The sequence below is a fragment of the Colossoma macropomum genome, unplaced genomic scaffold (assembly GCF_904425465.1).
Source record: "Colossoma macropomum unplaced genomic scaffold, Colossoma_macropomum, whole genome shotgun sequence".
Lineage (NCBI taxonomy): Eukaryota > Metazoa > Chordata > Actinopteri > Characiformes > Serrasalmidae > Colossoma > Colossoma macropomum.
Window position 1 is genome coordinate 2,216,816 of NW_023494786.1, and position 20,886 is coordinate 2,237,701.

At 38.4% G+C, this 20,886-nt stretch overlaps 2 long non-coding RNA genes across 2 annotated transcripts; both read right to left on the bottom strand.

Annotated features, from left to right (window-relative positions):
- Window positions 1-11,261: 11,261 nt before the first annotated feature.
- Window positions 11,262-12,072, bottom strand: LOC118798178. The gene is made up of 2 exons (XR_005005981.1): window positions 11,957-12,072; window positions 11,262-11,597 (listed from the first exon to the last, which is right to left on the bottom strand). It is a non-coding gene; the product is annotated as an uncharacterized LOC118798178 (long non-coding RNA).
- A 6,131-nt stretch (window positions 12,073-18,203) lies between these two features.
- Window positions 18,204-20,662, bottom strand: LOC118798174. The gene is made up of 2 exons (XR_005005980.1): window positions 20,509-20,662; window positions 18,204-18,283 (listed from the first exon to the last, which is right to left on the bottom strand). It is a non-coding gene; the product is annotated as an uncharacterized LOC118798174 (long non-coding RNA).
- Between the last annotated feature and the right edge of the window lie 224 nt (window positions 20,663-20,886).

Consider the following 20,886-nt stretch of genomic DNA (forward strand, 5'->3'; position numbering starts at 1 on the left):
TAGGCAAATAATCAGCACTTGACAACGTAGACAGAAATCTGAATAAAATGTCTCCATAAACCTACTTAACGGTAATTAAGCAGGTGCAATTATCATGCATCAAATTCAAAAACACACATATTTATGCATTTACGTAAAAGAATGCAGGAATAAATCTGTAAAAGCCATGCACATATCTTTTGGAGAGGAGGAGGGAGGGGGGAGGGGCGATGTCAAAAACAAAAATTTGTCGAGAAATCTGATAATGACACCCTATGTTAACCAAAAAAATAGTCACAATCTTAAAGTACTTCAACCTTGGGCCGTGCTAAAGTGTTGAAATTCACCTTGAACCCATATCAGAGTCATTATCAGCACTATCAGATGAGGAATCTGTTGGCACAGAAAATGGAGGACCACTAATTGCACCAGCGCTAATTGGAAATGAGGCTGCTGTTTTTCATAGGGAAAAAAAATATGCAGATGAATTTGCGCTCCCACACAATTATGTGCACTTTTAAAACGAGACACGTGTTATTCAACTCCGATGAAGCTAGAAAAAAGACTTGACGCTACTATTTGTAAGAGGACAGAAGAAGCTTAACAAATTCAATGCGACAAAACAGGGAGAAAATGTGCGTGTGTTGTTGGAGCGCAGCAGCGCTGTGTGGGCTGTTTAAAGTGAATACCCGGGCCACTCGCGCTCCCGCTGCACTGACCAACTCCACTTTGTAGACTTTTGCAGAAAGACAACATTAAGCAGCTAAAAAACAGAAGCGGAAAATTATGTTTCCCTTCTGCCTGGTCCTGCATAATCATAACTCGGCTGCATCTCCATATCGCGCATACAGATCTATCGCGCTGTCTCTCCCATCTCCAGCGTCGCGCGCATGCAAACCAGCCCCAGCCTCTCCAAAAGCCCATTTTCTACTTACTATCCGCCTGTAAACGACCTTGTCAACATTTAATCGCCAAACTGCCCAACTGGGCCAAGTTTTATGGGCGTTATAGTGAACCGAAACTTCACAACATGCTCACAGAAGATGGTACCGTAATGTAATCGCCATTCAGGGCATTTATTAAAGCATTAAAATTAACATTTTGACATTTTTCACAACCTGTGATAGACAAAACATTCGTTTTTGGAGAAGTATAAACTTAGTAATTATAACTATGCATGGGAAAGTACAAGGGGGTAAAGACAATAAAAGCTTTCAAACCGGCTACGTACCTTCTTTAAAAGAATACAGCAGGAGTAATGTTACCAGCCACATGCCATAAAGAGCAGGTATGTTTCTGAGGAATTGGTTGCAATCCCGGCGGTGTGGTGAGGCTCCGTGCAGGAGTGGCGGTGATGCTCCCCGGCGATCTCTCCAGCCCTAGTCCCAGACTCGCCAGCGCCGAGACGCTGGCAGCGCTTTGGTCCCGCCTCCCTACGCGGGACTGTCACGCGAGCGGCCCCTCCTTCAGCACGGCTAATGATGCGGGGGGAGAGAGAAAGAGAGAGAGAGAGAGCCCACGGAGCTTTGCTTTTTACTGTTGGGGGTGGGGAGCAGCTCGAACAGCGCACTTTACATGTGTGCTGTCAAGAGGAACGGACGGCGCACGTGCCTGGCAACAGCCAGCGGGGCGAGCGGATCACCTGGATCACCTGTGGACTGTGGGCTTTTTTTACGCGCCACGGATTGCCGTGATAAGCTTTAGCCATTTAGCCATACACTTACAGCAACATGCACATGTTTTCTAAGCGCATTCTGTTAGATGTGACTTCTGCTTTTTTGCGATAGTTTTGAGGCTGGTCAGCGGTCAGGTCCATCTCTATGGAAGCCACTTATGTGTTCGCGTGTGCGCAAGCGTACAGACGTAGCCATCACCTTTGCGCGCGCACCAAGCGCGAAGATTCACATCTCATGCCACAGGGTGTGCACCCACCCTACTCAGGACACAAAGGCGCGCGCGAGTAAAAGCGCGAAATGCACGATACAGAACTGCAACATTTGATTCTTTAGTGTCAAAAAGGAAGGAATCTGTGCGTCACTACTGTCTCCAGATTTGCAATAATCCAGCACGGCACAATGTTCATCGAAGCGATATAAACTGGAAGGCTGCCCATTAGGAGCTGAAAGTCCAAAAATCCAAATGTTAACACAGCCATACAACAAGCACTCTAGCTCAGGGGTCAACACCTCCAGTCCATGGAGGACCAGTGGCCAGCACAGTTTGGTGATTTAGCCATTCAAATGAATTTGATCACACTTATCTGCTACCTGCAAGGTTTAGTGGGTGTGTTTGTATGGGGAAACCTTCAAACTTTGCTGGACCCCAGCCCTCCAGGACCGGAGCTGTTCACCCCTGCTCCAGCTAATCTGCAAATAGTGGACAGTACAATCATAAATTCATTTAAAAGTTCATTTTCATTTCAATTTACTCATCTCCTTCCAGGAGCAGCACAAGAGTTTATAATTTCAGGCAATGCCCTGAAACAATGTAAATATAACCATTTTATTTGCTATCCAAAAACACTAGCTAACTCACATGTGACTTCGGAGTGTTGTGTGCAAAGATGGCATAATGGCAGAACAGTGGTAAATCATAGCCATTTCATGCAGTGGCTTATTGTAAAGTACACTCTTGGTCCTTTAAGAGTTCTTTAGTAAAGGGAATGGTTTATTTTGGAACCACGAGTTCTATATAGAACCATTTCGTGCTTGATGGTTCATGCCTAAATGATCCTTTGAATGGTGTAATGAACTTACATGTGGCTTCTGAGTATTATAAGCAATGTTAATAGTGTGAAAATATTGGTAAATCAAAACACATTTCATATAGTAGCTTTCTGTGAAGTAGCTTTTAGAGGTACTGAATGCTTTGGACATCTGGTTTCTATTATCAATGCTGTGAACAATTCTAAAGTTTCTCTACAAAGTACTGTTTCACATCAAAACACTCTGAATAACTGTTTACATCTTAATAATTTAATTTGGCAGAAATCAGTAGAATTATCATTTAATGACAATACAAGGGGCTAAGTTAGCCTTATGATTTCAGTGCACACAAGGCCTGAAGCAAAGCAATTACAGCTATTTTATATGCTATCTAAAAAGGTTAATGGACTTCTGAGTCTTATACACAATGTTGTAGCAGCAAATCGTAACCATTTCATGCAATAGCTCTCTGTGACGTAGCTATTAAAAGTATTAAATGCGTTGGATGTCTGGTTCCTATCACAACTGTTGTGAACAGTTTTCTCTACAATGTACCATTTCACACTCTGAATGACTTTGTTTACATCTTAATCATTTAATTTTGCAGAACTGAAAAATATTGGTGGAATACCCCTTTAACAGCAACACAAGGGACCACATTTACCTTATGATTCCAGGCCATTCAAGCCCTGTCATATAGCCATCTCACTGACATGCAGTGTAACCCATTCAAGACACTGAGGATGACTTTTTGAACACATGCTGGTACAGGCAAGAGCAAAATGTTACTCACTATCAATGAGAAAACCTGGGCAGTGATTCTGGAAAACCTAGGGTTATGTGCTGTTAGATAATATGATGACTTTTAACTTCCACAGTTGTAAAATTCTAAATGTGCAGTCAGGTTAACAATAAAAACAACACATATTGTATGGCATGTTGTGACATAGGCTCTCACCATGTTATCATCATGAAAAATATTATTTGCTGGGTATAAGTTCCTCTGAGAATTTGTGATTCGGAGGAAGTGAAGCACAGTACCGGCTGTGAAATCCTGCAGAAGGGAAAAGTTCCAGCACAGAGCAGAGGAGCTGACAGGAACTGGCTGACTCCTACAGAAGCCAGCCACTGCCTCTCTACTCAGTTATGTAACAAGTGGAAAGACAGAAGAAAGAACAGTGGCCTTACCCTCCTACACATGCACACATACTTACACTAATTTAGCTAAAAATTCTCCATCTTCTCACCAACATGCATAAAATGTCACTATGGGACACCAGAGACTGAGTTAACAAGAAGTCTTCTGTGTTGTATTTTAGTATCTTCACATCCATTTCCAACATACAAAATATTGCAAATGTGCATTTACCGACATACAGTTTAGAAATGAATATGAAAGTCAAATACTTCTACAATATGCAACTTTTTATGTCTCATTAGTTACATATGTGACTCTCTGAAGAGTGAAAAAAGTAGAATTTTTCATGCAAATAGGATATAGACAGCCATTTTAGCAAATGATCACATATCACTTATTAAACAAGCACATGCAATTGAGCAAAAAAGAATAATCCAAATCAAATATCCCCAGTTAATTAAGTAAGTCCTATCTTGGCTATTGACCATTACTGCTTGATCATTTACATCAGGTATGTCACTCTTTGGCAGCAACTAAATCTTGGACTCTCTGAAACAGGACTAGATAGTGTTTGTTTAAGGGGAATTCCATAGATTTTTCCAATTTTCTGCATAATCCAATCCATTCAGGAGGGTCTGAAGAGAAATGGTGTGTTGTAGAGAAACTTACTGACTGATTTCTTTAAAATTGTGGTGAAAGGAACCAAGAGCTGTGATTTACACTTCGCGAATATATCCATTTTATTTGACAACCAAAAAGATTATCTACAGGTCTTCTGAGTTTTCATACATAATGGTAAATTTGAGGTAAATGCAAAAAAAATAAAATTGCATTACTGTTGTTGATTACTATTTTGCCTTGCAGAGTGCCATTCTGTGATGACTTTAAGAGGCATGAACAATTTGGACGTCTGGTTTCTATCACTACCACTGTGAACCATTATGTAGCTAAATTGCCCTAAAATACATAATTTCACAACAAATCATGGATTAACTCTTAACAATTTCAATATGTGAAAATTTTGAAAAATCTGTTGAATCCCCTATAATGGGAGCACAGAAAACATGGATTATGTATAATATTGTTTGAAAGCTTCTGAAGCAGCAGGGGACACATTCAACATTTAACACATGCTGAGTTGAAAAGATAAATTATTTCTGTCCATTTTTAATTAAGAAAATTCAACATTCTGCAAAAAAACAATGAAACATAATTTTTGTTATTTATGGATGAACTCTGTAAATCACTACACAGTGGCTAAAGGTTTAATGAGCTCCTTCGCAACTAATAGTTTCAAGTATTTTCAAAGTGCCTGGTAATGCCATGGAATTAAAATGGCTTACCATCTGGATTCACTTTACTTATAAAATTATTTGTTGTAAATTTTAACAAATTTAGCTGTGTTTTATGTTTGTGGCTTATTTCAGATGAAAACTGTATCAAAAAGTGAATAGCAGATTGTATTAGCGGGGTGTTTTGAATTATAAAATGCCCTGACCTATCTGATATGCATGCAACCTACAATTGAATACATTCTTTTTAATAGCAATACATTACCCAGATCAATTTGTTCCATGTACTATCCCAGTAATTACACACATTGAAGAAGTTTGTAAAAGGAATGGTTACAAAAGCCTCACTGGAACTAAATTAATCCGTTATGAGCACAAATTACTCTCATATAAATATCTCCTAATTAATTATGTCTGCTCATGTATTTTAAATTTCTAACCCTCTTAAGCATCACTACACATGATGCATTGGAAGGGGTGTGACCAGCAGGACATCCATATATACTACAAACCAGCAGCCAGTCAGACTAGAAAGGTTAAACAATTACTATGAAATTCATCTGCATCATTCTATACTCCTTTTTTTTTGCCTGGAGAAAGACACGAATGAGAAGGAGAAGGAACTGAGAGAAAGGGAGAGGGAGAGGGTGAAACGGATGGGCTAATGAGAATGGTAATGCTAATACTCAGACAATCAGAGACCCCCTCAGGCCATGGCTACATGGTAGGATCATATTAACGCTAATGTATCTGGTATTAATGCAGAGAGGCCCAGTCCCCTGCCTGCCCTCCAACCCATGCAAAGTCACTGAGGTAGGTGGAGGGTGGTAGCAAAGGCAAGGGGAGGAGGAGAGAGTTGTGTGCCCAACCGTCTACTTCAGGAACCCACAGGTAAAAGGAAAAAGGGGCGCAGTGCAGTTTGAGCCTGAGCTCCTATGAGCTGCCTGTAATGGAGGCTGACTGGCATTCAGTCTCCCAGCTCCCCCTGCAGTATGCCTGCCTATTAGAAGCATCCTATGCAAACTACAGCCGAGCAGATCCAAAATGGCTTCCAAACGACAGGGCCCAGATGGTGGGGCTGCTGGGGGGAAGCCTGGCGGTGCAGCAGCGGCGCCCGCCTCACCCACTTTCACTCGGCGCTGGGTTAGCCAACACAGCAGCTCCGTCTGTAATTAGGCAGCCTGATGCAGTACAGTACGCCATGTTAAGCTCTCCGGCATTAGTCAAATGAGTCACCGAACAGCGTCACACAGCAGAGGGAGGGTTGTGAGCTAATGCGCATGCGTGTTGGTAAGTGCCAATCTGCACCAAGAAAGAAAAAAAAATAGTGAGTGTGTATTTTGGTGCATATTTGTGTGTGGTCGTGATGCAGTATAAGAAACATAAGCATGGTTGGGTGTGTTTTCTCTTGTTTGTTTTCAAGGGTGGATGTGATTGTATGTGCATGAGTGAAAGTGCATGAGTGAGTGAGTGAGTAAATGAGTGAGTGAGTGAGTGAGTGAGTAAATGAGTGAGTGAGTGAGTGAGTGAGTGAGGATGAATAATTGTGTGTGTGTGTGTGTGTGTGTGTGTGTGTGTGTGTGTGTGTGTGTGTGTGAGTATGGGTGTGTAAAGAAACAGGATGATATTTCTGGATCTCTCTCCCTCACACCAGCTTGTCCATTGAGGGGGGAGAAATCAGGGGAAAGAAGAGAAGGTGGTGAAGCGAGACATCAGGGGGTGTTAATTTATTCAAATGAGAAGGGGAGGATAACTAGAGAAGGGAGGGAGAGACAGAGACTAAGATAGAGTGAGAAAAAGAGAGGGATAGGCTGTTTTGCTTTGCAGATCTCTCATCTTCCTCTTTTTTCCTGTGTTTATCTCACAAGGATCTCTCACCATTGCAGACAGCAGAAACAGAGGCATGGAAGAAGTGGAAGGAGGACCCTGCAGTAGCAGAGGCGAGCAAATATGACTAGTAGGGAAACAGTGATGAATACAAAGCTTAGTAGCAGCAAATATGGTGGAAAAAAATGTTTTCTACCATAATCTTTACACTATTTTCAGAAACAGGGATGGTGAAATCAAATTCTTTAACTCAATAAATTAACATCACTTGTGTTAAATTTCCATGGAACAAAACTGGAGTCAGGATAATTTTATTGGGATTAATACAGTGATTATTTTAACATAAGGCATACATATAAACCATATTTGTCCTTTAGGATTCATGATAAAAGGTGCCATGACTTTAACATCCAACAGAAATTGTTCTCTCTGAGGACAATGGACTTAACCAAATCAAAATATATGTATTTTAATCATTTTAAGTTTTATCATGATGTACAGAGACCTAAACCACAGCCATTACACCTTTCCACTTTACATCTTTGAACTGCTCTCTTTCCTTTAGTAATTTTAGGTAAAATTTTCCTTTTCTACTTCTGGCAGTAGTACTCATGTTGTGCACGTTGTGTGTCATAATGTCTCATCAGTTTTGAGTATTTTTTTTGGACTGATTTTATCTCACTGACTTATTAGTGTTGTAAATGTATATGGGCTTTACTAAACAAATTTCAGTTTCTGACATGGGCAAAAATGTACAGAAGTGAGTGGAATAATGTGCCTTCTTTACCTGGTGTATTGCTAGTGTTCTTTTAGAAGGTTGGGGACTTCTGATTTTTGAGGCTGTGGAGCTTCTGTTTGGCTAAAATGGCTCTTTTCTAAAAGCAGTTGTGTAGCAAAAGATGGCTTAATGTTCTGCAGAGTGACCTAGGAAAACTACATTTCTCTCACATCTTGCTAACCATAAACAATGTGTCATAACAAAATAACAAAATTGTAATCCAAAGACCAAGCAATGATTTTTACATAAAGCCTTTTCTCTTAGGCTCATTATAAGGAAAAAAGCTTAATGCGGCTTTATGTACTAAAACAAAAACCTAGAAACACCACAGTTTCTCTGCTTACGGGTTCACCCCTTCGACAGTGGTCAGTGTTTATGACAAATAAGGGGTAAGAGAAATGGAAATGTAGTGTTCCCAGAGGTTGTTTTGGGACCAACCTCTGTACATTAAGCCACATTAATAGTCTTTAATAGAAAGAAAAGTTTAACACAAAAGTTTTTGTCTTTGGACTTAAAGGTGGACAATGCTTATAAGATGTGAGAGAATTTGGATATTCCTACAGCATTTAGTACAACAACGCCTGGTTAAGCTTTGTAGAATGTAAAAGGGGAGGTACACTGTTATTTTAGAAATTTTGAATAATTCAGTGACTGAGATATAAACAAAGTAAGAGTGGTTTGTTGTGAAATGGTGCAGGGTAGAGAAAAGTTATCCACTTTCATGTCTTTACAGTGAGTGGTGGTGCTGTGAGGTCAACACAATTATAGCAATTTTATTTTCTATCCAAAAAAACCTATTGAACCTACAGGTGTATTCTGAGTTTTATGTGTAATAATGATGATAATAAATCTCAAAAAATAAATTTTCTCTGTAGGCCTTATACTGAATGCATGCTGTTGTAATCAGCAATTTGTTGTGCAAACTACTCAGCTGGTGTTTCCCTTGCATGTTTTTTTCATTCTGAGATTCTGATAGAGTCAGCCTTTCTTAAACTTGACAGATAACTTTGTATGTAGACTACAAACACAAAAAACTGCATTATCTGATCAGACGACAGCTTTTACTGACTGTCAGTGGAAGATGAAGTACTGATAATGGTCTCACTGCATTAATGTGTGGAGAGAGCAATGGGCCGTCGCGTTGAAAAAGGTTTCAGGTAACACAGCATAAACCTACAAGATCAGCGGGACACGGCTAGGAATGAAATTTCCATTCCTTTCCGACCCATGTGCCAAGATGTTATCTGTATTCCCACGCTACAGCGTCCGTATTTACATTCTGAACACCAGGCAAATGGAATATGTCGTAACAGTTTAAACCTGTCCAGCTTGTCCCTGACTCCCCTGGAACTGATATATTCTGTTTCAGTCTGCCACTTATATAGTATACAGTTTGGCCAGTTATGGTGTAAGCAGTTCATGTAGTGCTTAAATGTTGCCAACACTCTACTAAAGTGTACTAAACTGCAACAGAACCAGGACAAGCTGGAGCTCCACAACTGCCCAAAGCCACTGGCCAAAAAAAGCCAAAAGCGTTAGCAAAAAGAGCCCGGTAAACAAAGACGCATTAATTTACAAAGTTAGGCACATTTTGACCACTGTCAGACATTTAAAGTTAGCGAGATAAACTCAATTAGTAGACAAAAAAAACAAAAGTCATGTATGAGCAGGCACCATTATGGCACGCAACACAAACAACATGAAGGCTCCCTGTCGTCTCCCTTTCCTTCTTCTCGTCTATCCATGTTGCACAAGTGACACCATCAGAAATGTTTAGGCTTCAGAGCTAGGCTCACTGCTGTTAGTGACCATATAGATGAGTGGGTACAGGGCTGTTTGAATCTGTGCATTGTTGGGTTGTTGTTGGTTTCGCCAAGTCACTTATAGGCAGATAATTGTGAGAAATAAAATGGAAAATGATTTAGTAGAATGATATCAGTATCTCTTTTATAGTCTTTAGAATTGTCCCTTTTCAGCCTTTATTTGTCCACATTAGGCCCACTGATCATCACATGAGTCAGAGAATGGAATATTTAAAGGTAAGGGAATGGCTGTATTCGACTTAATGTGGCCCTGTGCAGGGCTAACTTAATGTGATGCATGGTGATTAGAAATTTTGTCCAACTTTTGCCAGCATTACAGAATGTCACCATGTTACATGAATCTCACAGGAGCAAGGTGGCTGCAGTTGGTCTTCATCCACGACACAAGTTACAATACGCTTTCATGATGTCAGAACAGCACCCTGGTTGGCTGGAATCTCCAATGACAAACATGATGTGTGTGTCATGTATGTTACATTTTTATTCTAAGAACTTCAGATCCGTTATCTCCTGTGGATATCTCTCCCAAAGGAGATTTCCTCCTTCTGGCAGCTCATTTTTTACATATGGCAGCCATATTACATCAAGTCAGTCTAAGTTGAAAACGAACACAGTCATTGGTTAGTATTGTTTTCCCCCACCCCCTGGTGCATGGTGAAGTAGCCAAAAATCAGATGGGCAAAAGTCATTATATTGTGAAAACAAGAATTTTGTTGTTTAGATGATTTTATAATTTATGCTTAATATGACCAAAGACATTAACTAAATTGGTTAAATGAGACCGTTTTGATTTCAGATTGACTTCGAATTTAACAAATTGAACAAAAAACTGGTACACTGTAAAATGAACACATCTTTACAATGTACTGGTTAGTTTACAAGCCTATGAGTCTAGTACAGTATCGTTGAAAGTAACTTTGTTCAGATCAACTCTGTTCTGTCTTTTGTAAAAGTCATTTATTTTAAACCATTAATCCAGCATGCGTTTTTTTTTTTAAATACACAGGGCTGGGTTTACCAAAAGCATCTTAGCGTGAAGAGGATTTTTAAATGATAGAGCGAGTATCACACTAAGCACTTTCTCTAGCAGATGATTGTAACGCTAAGATGCTTTTGAGAAACTGGGCCCTGATCTGTATTATTGCAAAGGTATGCTTTGCTGCCACCTTGTGTTAACTTTTGTGTGTGGAAAAATGCTATATAAAATGACAACAAATAGTGTGATCACTGGTGCACTCCATGTTTATGTGCTAATATGTTCTTATCTTAATGTAATCTTATAGTGATTTGATTTTGGATTAAGGACTGGATCCAACCATGCATTTTGAAAAGCACTGTAGCCTAAAGATTGTAAGAGAACAAAGAAAAGAAAATGTACATTAAAATTGATCTGATCTCTACAATGCTTTCAGAAAAAGAGGCACCCAGTATGTGCATGACAAAGAGGTCTTGCAATTGTTATTAGTTTTTGGAAACAAAAGTGAAGTGAGCAAATCATTTGAACATTTTCAGATTTGTGTGGCCCAAGAGGAGCATAAATAATGAATCTCTTTGCTTACATGCAATTTCAATGACAATGGTATATCTCTCAAACAGGAGTAAATTAGCAGCATTCAGAGTGGAGTAATGTCTCCTCTATAAGGTCTTTAAAAAGTATTAAAACACATGAAATTAGTACCAGTTTTGTTGTATTACACATAACACTCATTTAACTCAGGCTAAATAACAATTAACTTAAGCTTTATTCACACAGGCTTAAAATTACTGGGGTCTTTTTACTGACATCTGTAATTATCATCAACAGTGAAGTGCCATTCAGACTCAAAAAGCAATTGCCAATGTATGCTGAAGCATATTGATCGTAGACGTAATGAGGCCATTGTGGTCTGACAGCTCCAAGTTAATGTAGGTGGGAAGAAAATCTTGAACAGCTTCACAGGGTCACAACTTCATTGTAGTGGCCCAGTCACCATACTGACCTCAGCTATACTAACGTCATGTCAGTCAATGTGAAAACTGCTTTCTATATACAAGCTTCAATAAGCTCCAGAGAATCTGTCAGAAAGAGTGGCAAATGTCACATCCACCAGCTTATAAAGGTGTAAACACTTATTCGAAGAAAATGCATTTAGCGAGTAAGAATTTATTAATAATATCCTTAACACTGTAATGTGATTACTTACACCATAAATGTGTCAGATTATAGTTACATATATATATATATATATATATATATATATATATATATATATATATATGAAGGAAACTGACCTTTTTATACAACATTGAGGATTTGCTTAATTGATTGATTGATTACTAATTTTGCTGAAAAAAACTAAAAAGTTCACATGCACATGCAATATCACCATGGTTGTGAACAAAAGCAAATGTGTGTTCACTACATCAAAACTTACATTTTCATCAAAGCATTTGTTGTAAAACTCACAGGAGCCATAATATTTGTATATGTATTTATTTGGACTCTTGAAATGGTATTGTTCCCTGACTGTCCAAGTTTAGTGCTCTAGTGTTCTTCACCCACTGACCTATGCTGAAATACAGACACACACACAAACAGATAACCCAGTGTTAGCTGTGCAAGTCTGAATAAAAGTACACATCATTTTGTCCCTTTTATCTCACATATAATCATATTTGTTATTACATAAAGTATATCATTTTTTGAGTCATATTTTGTTTTGCTTCATATATTATAGTCTGTAATGATCCTTGCCACTAGATGTCATTAAAGGTACATTTGTTAAAAGTAGGCTTGCTGTTTTGCAAAACATCTCTCCTAAAAAGGATTGTTTCTCATAATTTACATCCTCTTTATATTCTTTGCCTTTAATGAATAAATGTCTTTTGCAAAAATGAGGAACTCAGGAACAGCATCATCATGCATGTCTTTAGATATCTTATAAAAAAGAACATACTAATATTTATTAAATGAAAAAAATAAACAAACATATAAGAGATGGTACCAATCCAATACCAGGCATTGGTATCAGATTTACATCAACAGAAAATGCTGGATGAATATGGAAGGGAAAAAGAATTAATCTAATCCTATCCTTGATCAAATCTAGCCTGAACCAGCATGCATGTTGTTAGCTGTATATTATTTAATGTGGGGTTAATAGTGCTTGTTTGAGCATGATAGTCTAGTTTTATAGTATAGTCTAGTTTTTAATATCTTCTATATTATAGACACACATTTGACTATACTATGAGTATCTTGTTTTCAAAAAGAAAAATATACAAGGGTTTTGAAAGCTTAAACGATTTTCCTGTCTGGTTCCATTTAAGCCCAATCATTGAGAATCTGCAGATAAGCAGTACGTTTCTCGATGATGGGAAACAACAAGTTTAGTAAGTTCTGGTTGAAAATCTGTGAAAGTTTTATGTGAATATATGTAGCAAGTAAAAACAAAATGATCAATCAATACTTACCCTGGACTTGCCGCAACGACGAATGCGGTTACCTGAAAGAGTTAGAAGTCATTAGAAGTTTATGATTCCTTGTCTGGCACACACTCTCACTTAAAGATGCAAAAAACAACTTTAATACCCACCAGTCAGTAGGAGAATAGACAGTAACACTAGCACTCCAGCAATGGATAAGCCCACAATGCGAAGAGTTTCATAGTCTATAATACATAACATGAAGGAAAATGCTACATAATTTACTCAGTTTCCTCATGTAGATCTCAATGTTTGTATTAATAAGAAATTGAAAACAACTTCATGTCACTAAGCAAATTTAAGACCATTCATCCTCACCGTACACAAAGTCAGCATCTGGGTCCACATCAGGTGCTGAAGCAGAAAAAAGATAACACCACTATTTACTAATACTTTGGGTACATTTTGCAACGCTCAGCTTCATGTGCTGACATCACTAAAGGTTATAAAATATGTAGGGTACTTCCGACGTAGGATTGTTGAATTTTAGAGTTTTTCCAAAGAAAAATGGCAAGATCTAAACATTTTAAAGAGCCAGATGTTCCTAAACTTTTAGTGGACTGTGCATATGTATATGTACAAGACCTCATAAGCTCACAATAAATTCAATGAGCTATCTAAAGAGGGTCTAAAGAGTGTGACCGACTATGCCTCTTTGCACGCTGCTGGTACTCCGGTATATTGATCCAAATATATGAACTTGTACGTCACCTTGAACCATGTAATGTGAAGCAAACGTCCATGTAAATAGTAGGGAACTGGCCTATAGACCCTGGCTGTGTATTTGGGATTGTGTATATAAGGTGAATTTGTGCCATTTTAAATGAAACAGAAACACTGCTTGTCTGTGCTTACGTGGACTATATGTCCAAAAGTATGTGAACACCCCTTATTGAGTTCAGGTGTTTCAGCCAAACTCATTGCTAACAGGTTTATAAAATCAAGCACACAGCCATGCAGTCCCCATAGACAAACATTGGCAGTAGAATGGGTCACACTGAAGAGCACAGTAACTTTAAATCTGTCATAGGATTTGCCACAGGTCAGTTTGTTAAATTTCCTAGATCTGCCCCAGTCAACCGTAAATGCTTTTATAGTGAAATGGAAGCATCTAGGAGCAACAACATCTCAACCACAAAGAGGTAGACCATGCGAACTCACAGACTGGGGCTGCAGAGAGCTGAAGCACATAGCATGTAAAAATAACCTATCCTCTTTTACATCACTTACTACAGAGTTCCAAACTGCCTCTGGAAGCAGCATCAGCACAGACACTCTCCAGTGGGGGTTTCATAAAATGTTTTTAAAGGCTGAGAATGCACACAAGCTTAAGATCACTAGGTGCAATGCCAAGCATTGGCTGGAGTGATTTAAAGCACGCTGCCACTGGACTTTGGAGCAGTGGAAACATGTTGACATATGCCAGGAGAAGTCTACCTACTGGAAGGTATTGTGCCAACAATAAAATTTGGTGGAGGAAAGATAATGGTCTGGGGTTTGAGGTTTGAGCTTGGCCCCTTAGTTCCAGTTCCAGTGAAGTTCCAGGTAATGTTAATGCTACAGCTTACAAAGACATTTTAGACAATTATATACTCCCAATTTTGTGACAACAATTTAGGGAAGCCCCTTTCCTGTTCCTGCATGACTGTGCCCACGTGCACAAAGCAGGTCCACAAGTCATCATGGTTTGATGAGTTTGGTGTGGAGAAACTCCAGTGTCCTGCACAAAGCCCTGACATCAACCCCACTGAACACCTTTCGGATGAATTGGAATGTCAATTGCCAGCCCCGGCCTTCTCATCCAACATCAGTGCCTGTCCTCAGAAATGCTTTTTTGCCTGAATGGGTACACAGACAATCTCCACAGACACACTCCAAAATCTACGGGAAAGTCTTCCCAGTAAAATTGAAGCTGTTATAGCCATAACTGTGGGAGGGGGGCATCAAGGCCATATTAATGTCCATGATTTTGGAATAGGATGTCCAACAAGCTCCTCTGGGAGTGATGGTTAGGTGTTCACATACTTTTGGCCATGTAGTGTATTTGAATATAAAGTTTAGGTACCCTGGCCAAATAACATATTTTGTTTATTTATAAGCTGAAAAGAAATAAACATAACTTCTAAAACTAAATTTTTTGCTACATTAATTGATTGTTTAGCTAGAGCTTAAAAATAGAAAAAAAAATTGTTATTGCGACATGGGGAAAAGATTGGACACTCGTTAGGTACGTCAAGAATTGTCACTTGTGAGCTGATGACATTTCTAAAGCATAATAAATTCTCTGACTCTTCAAGCCTTGTGATTTCATTCAACAATAGGCCTCTTTAAGCAGCTGGCTGAGGATCTGAAAATGAAGCTGTAGAAGTCAAGGCAATATCTAGAAGACCAAGAAAAGTCTCAGATAGAACTGCTTATTTACTGGCCAGAAAGGCAAAGCACATCCCTTATACGACAGGGAAGGACCTATAAGAAGTTTTGCTGACAATTGCTAAGCATGGGAATGGATCTATTATATTTTGGGGCAGCTAGTGGCACATTGCAAAGAAATAAAAAAAGAGAGGATTCCACTAAATATCAGCATATTCTGGAAGTAATTGTGACACAGTCAGTCAAGAACTTGAAGCTGAAATAAAGTTTGCTTCTACAAAAAGACAATGATTTAAAACATGTCAAAATCTGTCGTGAACTACTTCAAGAATTAGAAGGTGAAGCTTTTGCAATGAACATCATTGAAAGTCTGTGGGCAAACTATTACACAGATTTTCAATGGTGTTTATTCCAAAAGCTTCACCAAGTTTCTTGAAGCAGTGCATGATGGATTCTGAGGATCTTAAACATGCTGTGCATGTAGGATGGCCCAAGAATATCACAAAATTAGTTGTGGTTTGCAAGTAAGAGTGAGTGAAAAATCCTAGATAGTTTGCTGCAGAGGTTGTATTTACTTCTTTTTGCTTCAAAAATCAATAAAATACATGATTTGGGTGCAAACAACTGTATCTGTTTTTTGGGTGTACTGTTACTGGAAATGCTGAAACTTCTCTATTTACTGACTTATTGTCATAGTTCACCCTTTACTGCAGTACTATGGAGTGGTAGTTGGCAATGTTGTCTCCATGCATAAGTATGGAATGTGCTGCTCATTTGCTGATATTTTCTGTGTGTGATTCCCCAAAGGATTTATGACCTTTGTAAAATGAAATAATTGGCTTAGAAACATGGCCTACTTCTGTCCAAAAGTGCTGATGGACAGTACTTTAATGGCAATAGTGTTAAAAGAGGAAAGCAGGGTCCACTGGGAAACCTTAGGTGTGTAACTTATCTGAATCCCATAACCCTGTGAGCTCAGGAGTAAAGCACAATTCTGCTGCTAAAGTGCACACAAAAAAGAGAAAAAAAGGAAAATGGTGGTAAGTTGAATATTCACATATACACTATATTGCAAAAGTATTCGCTCGTCTTCCTTAACACACATATAAACTTGAGTGACATCCCATTCTTAATCCATAGGGTTTAATATGATGTCGGCCCACCCTTTGCAGCTATAACAGCTTCAACCCTTCTGGGAAGGCTTTCCACAAGGTTTAGGAGTGTGTTTATGGAAATTTTTGACCATTCTTCCAGAAGTGCATTTGTGAGGTCAGACACTGATGTTGGACGAGAAGGCTTGGCTCACAGTCTCCGCTCTAATTCATCCCAAAGGTGTTCTATCGGGTTGAGGTCAGGACTAGTCAAGTTCTTCCACACAAAACTGACTCATCCATGTCTTTATGGACCTTGCTTTGTGCACTGGTGCAAAGTCATGTTGGAACAGGAAAGGGCTATCCCCAAACTGTTCCCACAAAGTTGGGACCATGAAATTGTCTAAAATCTCTTGCTATGCTGAAGCATTAAGAGTTCTTTTCACTGGAACTAAGGGGTCGAGCCCAACTCCTGAAAAACAACCCCACACCATAATCCCCCCTCCACCAAACTTTACAGTTGGCACAATGCAGTCAGACAAGTACTGGAAGGGCGGAAGGCAGGATACACCCTGGACAGGTCACCAGTCCATCACAGGGCAGACAGACATAGACATTCACACTCACACCTAGGGGAAATTTAGCATGTCCAATTGGACTGACTGCATGTCTTTGGACTTTGGACTGGACCTTTGGCAATATAGTGTATCATAAATATCATACATCGTATTTATTGCAATGTATTGCTCCTAATTAAAATTAAACTATGCAGTATCAAATAGTTCATAAAATAGAAATGTACAGTTTTGTAGATTAGCAGTGTCTGACAATTTGACTGTACAATTTGTCTTGCCTGTTTTCTTGCCATATGTCAGGCCTTTTAGCTTTCTGGTAAGATGGTAATAATGATAATAAGAGATCTAAAAGGCTATATATTCATACTACTACTCTACATGCAAAGACATTAACCAGCAGCTTATATTTCTCACCTCAGTTATTCTCCTCAGTTATTATTTTGGCTACATTTTATGGAGTGTTTAGGGTACTATAATTCAGCTAAAGGCCTTCAGAACCTGCAATAGACTATTGCAAAACTCTTTATAGTTTTTTGAGCCCTGGATTCTACATCTAATAACTGTGTACATATTTGAAAACAAATTAAAGAAAACTTAATTGTGACATCAAATAAACATCAGTATTTAACCTAAATGCTATGTGATTTTTTTTAAATAAGTCTTCTTTTTTGTGCTTGGTATTTATTCAGTGTTACAGTCAAGCTTTTCCCAGTTTGTTCTCAAACATTTACTCTAATGTGAGCTTCATGTTCTCAGAGAACCTTTCCCACCCTTTCATGAACTGATACTGGACCCTCTAGGAACTATAGGAATTTCACTGTTTACAAGAACTTAATGTTTGATATGGTTTTTTTAACAGTTCTTGTAGATTTCTGTCTGCGAGGTGTGTGTGCCAACACATTTCCTACAACTTACTTCAGATTTACGACAAATCAAATGACTTGGTCACCACACTGTGCTTCTAAAATTAGATAAGTTACCTTTGAAACTGGACTTACCTCCTTTGGAAGACATGGTGATTGTCTGTGCGTGCGTGGCAGTGCAGAGCAGGATATCTGTGGATGGTTTTGATGGTGTAAGAGTGAAAGATAAATCCACAGAAAGATTGGGCTTCACAGCAAACTTCACAGCAAACTGCACCAATCAGGTTTATTTTTTTCTTTACATAACTGTATTTGTGTTCAGACCAACTACAAACATGTGACTATTTACTGAAAAGGCAATGTCAGGGCTGTCCAACCTGGAAGATAATGATAGAAAGATAATGTTTCAAATCATTCTGAAGAGCAATGAATACTAAGTATATGCACTGGATATGCACTGTGATGAGAAAAAAAGAAAGAGGAAAACGATTTAGCTGCCAGTCTTCAAATAAATTCAAATGAATTTGTGTAAACCACATGAATGTGATCGATATGAGATTAGAAAAAGAGGAGCTGGATAAAAAACATTGCACCTACAAATCTATTATGTAATTGCCTATTACATCCCTCATAAAATAAGCTATTCCAAAAGAGTGAAGTTCCTATGGTTGTGTGGCTCGGTAATCATATCAGATCTTGCATTTATCTTGCCCTGTGTTTCTTCTGAGCTGGACTGAAGCCGAAATTCTTCATACTATAGCACTGACGTGGAAGAAAATGTGGAAAACATTGCACATACAGGCAAATGTTCTTTTATTTTGAACAGGTACTTCAACATAGTAAGAAATGCCCAGCCCAGCTCTACCCCAACACAAACACAGGGAAGGAGTAACGCAGCAGGACGTAACATACACGGATGGTAGACACTTCTAACCACTGATGAACTGCAAAGCCCATCATCCTCGGACACAATTTACTCAAAACAACACAACTACACTAATATCAACAGCACATCAGCAACAATAGCAACCTTGTGTGTCCTTTTTAACCAGAAGAGCAGTGCCCCCCTACAGCCACCTTTCAGGGCCACACCCACTAAGCTCATCACAGTAGAGTGGCCCGTGGCAGATGGCAAAATATATTCTCTGCAAGCTTGCTAAGGAATGCATATTAATTTCCAACAATGAGAATACACTTTTGTACATTTCACGCACAATTACTGTTTATTTGCTGAATTTAACATAGTGTCAAAAATAAAAAAGAAAATGTGGCCTGTGCAAAAATAATGGTATTTTATATTTTATATTTTATTTTTTTTCATTATGTTAAACTGAGCAAATAAATAGAAATTGTGCACTAAAATTTGCAGAAAAAAACGTTTTGTTTTTTTTTACAAAGGACATGTTAACATGTTCTCACATTGAAAGTCAACAAAACATGTAATTTCACTATTCACTATTAGGACTAAAAGCCACTGAAAGAAAAACTATTCAAAATTGAGATGTTCTTGATACTCTCATCTCTAAACTCGACCTACACTACAATGCAAGTCAAGAACCACCCTTCATTCATATGATTTCCATTGAATTTGTTTTCCCATTAAGTACAAGGTATTTATTTTTTCAGGAGATTTCTCTGATAATCTACTTATACAAGGAAGGAGAAATTCATACAAAAATGAGTGAAAAACAGGAGTTTCCAAAACCATTCAACAATATATTAAAGATATAGAGGAAAGGGGAAAATTAGGAATACTGACAACTGTGCAAAACAGTCACCATTAAAGCTTTCATCTTTCATAAACAGAGAAAAATCAAGCTCCACTCCTGCTTAATATCTGAAAAACCCATGTGTTTCTGTCCATCCAAAAGAAGAAAATTTGTAAATCAAACAAAGAAGCTATTGATGTACTTCAACCATGGACTGGCCACCCCAGAGCCAAGACCTCAAAATCATTGAATGTGTTTGGAATTACTTGGATCATGGGAAGCAGAAAATTTAACCAACTTCTAAAACTAAACTTCAGAGGTGTTTAAAAATATCCCTGTAGATTTCTTTGAAAAACTGAAAGCATATCTCCAGAAAATAATGGAAGCTGTACTAAAGACAAAGGGTAGACACAGTAACATATTATGATTGCATATTATTATTATAAAATATGTTTTTTACAAAATTTGAGGCACTAATTTGTATCATTGAAAAAAATACCTAAAAGATTTTTGTAGCATTTATAACATAATGAGGATAAGAATTGTGTTATCACACATCCCTTATCATCTGCACATGTCGATGCCTGGAAATAAGGATACTTAGGCTACGCTCCCACACTTGTCTGAATGCGAGAATTCATAATGAACTAAGTGGTGGACATGATTATGAAAATCAGTATACAAGTGAATAAAGACTTCTGTGGTAGGCATAGTATTCCTTTTTTCAAATTTTTAGAATGCTGTCATGCAAGTCCTGAACAATGTGCAATAGAAAACTGGGTCACTCTTCAAAAAGAAAAGTGCCCAATTCATTGCTGTAGACAACAGACTATAAGCAGTGCTTTATTCATAGAAATAGTATAGCTTTGTTTTAAAGGATTATTTTTGCTTACTTCAGTTGCGTAGAGCCTCCTGGTCTTTGTGGAAATTTACCCTGGGCTGAAAGTCCCTCCTAATTCTGTACCAAGGTGCACTTCATCCTTCTGCCGCTCCCTGCTTCCTCTCATGGGAGTCTATAAATCTAACTGCCCTGCCTCGCCAACACCACCCCCCACCTATAAACACATATTTATTAGCCCATAAAATCTGGCCTTTGAGCAGTTGTAAACCATTGTTTTTTTCTTAACCTTTGGAATCATCACCCAAGTGCCAGCTTTTCTTAACCTTTGGAATCATCACCCAAGTGCCAGCTTGTTTTATCACAATTTCTGTCCAAGACTGATGACAGTCATTGTGTTAACTGTCTTTGAAGTACAGATGAAGGGCCTCAG